This window comes from Charadrius vociferus, unplaced genomic scaffold (genome assembly GCF_000708025.1).
Source record: "Charadrius vociferus isolate BGI_N301 unplaced genomic scaffold, ASM70802v2 scaffold2185, whole genome shotgun sequence".
In the NCBI taxonomy this organism is placed as follows: Eukaryota; Metazoa; Chordata; class Aves; order Charadriiformes; family Charadriidae; genus Charadrius; species Charadrius vociferus.
The window spans coordinates 54,719-56,383 of NW_009648634.1; positions in this window are offsets into that span (position 1 = coordinate 54,719).

Consider the following 1,665-nt stretch of genomic DNA (forward strand, 5'->3'; position numbering starts at 1 on the left):
GGCGGGGGGCAGCGGCTGGGCGGGCGGGGGGGCTCCGAGCTGCTGCCGGCGGGAGGGGAGAAGCGCAGCAGCACGCTGGGGAACCTGGCAGAGGAACTCAATGGCTACAACAGGAAAAAAGGGGGCTTCACCTTCCGCTTTGGGAGATGAGGGCCCGGACTCGATCCCCCCACCTCCTACGGGTCGCCCCGTCCCATCCTTCCCTTCCATCTCACCTAGGCTTGCTCGGACAAAAGGGTATTGGGGGGGTTTGCTGCTGGCATTGCCTTGGGGAGGGGGGGACACCGCGTTTGCTCCATTTCCAGCCCTGCTCCGGATCTCACGTCCCCATTCCCAGCCAGTGCAATGGAAGCAGAGGAGGGTGCCTTAAAAAGAAGCCACCGCGTCCCTTCCCCGGTCACAAGCGGCCTTTGCTGGGGCACAGGACAAGCGCCCTGCGCTGGGTCCCCAGTGCCGCGGTGCAGGCAGAGGGCAGGGATGCCGCACCAGGACAGGCAGAGGCGGCAGGGCCAGGCGTGGAGGCTGGAGGGAGGTGGGCTGAGGGGTTACAGCGGCATAGTCCTGGTGGTGACCGTCCCCTGGGGACTGCTGGTACCTGCCAGCCAGGGCAGGGCTGTCGGGGAGGAGCAGGTCCCTCAGAGCTCTCCGCAGAGTCACGGAGTTGCTGCTCTCCTGCCTATTAAGGAAAAGTCCCTCCGGCAGCAAATTCTGCTTAGTGTCACGACACCACTTAGAAGAGTCGGTTCCTGTGCACACACCAGGACAGAGCAGCAGAGATCCAGAAAATCTTGTCCTTGGAAACTCCTGGCGTGAGTACGGAAACCTGCCCTGGCATCACCAGTCCTGCTGCAGTCCCACCACCCTGCTGATGCCCCAACCCCGACACCCATCCTCAGATGCCACCAGCGTCCTTGCGAGGGTGAGAAGGTGACGACCGACCTTCAGCATTCTTGTCCCATCACCCCACCACTTGCCCGAAAGCCTGACCCTTCCTCTCCCCCTCCTGGCCCCGTCGCCACCTATTCCCAGCTGTAGCCGCTGCAGAAACTTGGGTACAGAGGGGCTGCAACGAGGACCCCTGCACCCACCGGGGGCCACCGATGGGTGCTCGGTCTCCTCCTGCTCTCCAGACCCCTCCGCTGCCAAGGGTGCGGCTTGGGGAATCGCGAGCCCCAAAAGCCAGCGCAGCCACGGCTGCGAAGGAGGAGCCTCCCTCTTCGGCGACTGCCTTCTCCTTCAGGCAGATTTAGCTCTGCCAATGCCAACAACAACGTTTGCTTTTGTGCCTGCCGCTGCAGGCAGAGATATTAGTAATCAGAGATCTAACGACCTGGCTTGCAGGCACTACCGGCAAGTTGGACACCTAACGACTGCTAATATTTCATTGCAGGCACAAAAACGAAGCAGGGCAATTATTTGCAAGCGCTAAATTGCACCCTCAAAATCAAAGACCGTGGCAGGACTTGGTTGGGGGGGAAAAAAAAAATAACAAAAAAAATAAAAATCAGGCTCCAAGAGGTACGCTGTAATATCCATCAAGCAGACAGACCACTTAATACAGCGCTGGCAGGGCTGGTGCGAGCTGTTCTCGCAGCAGGAGCGGTGTGTAAGCGAAGGTTGAATGGAGGCGAGCCGGAACCCGCGGGCAAAAGCCGGCCGTGGAGC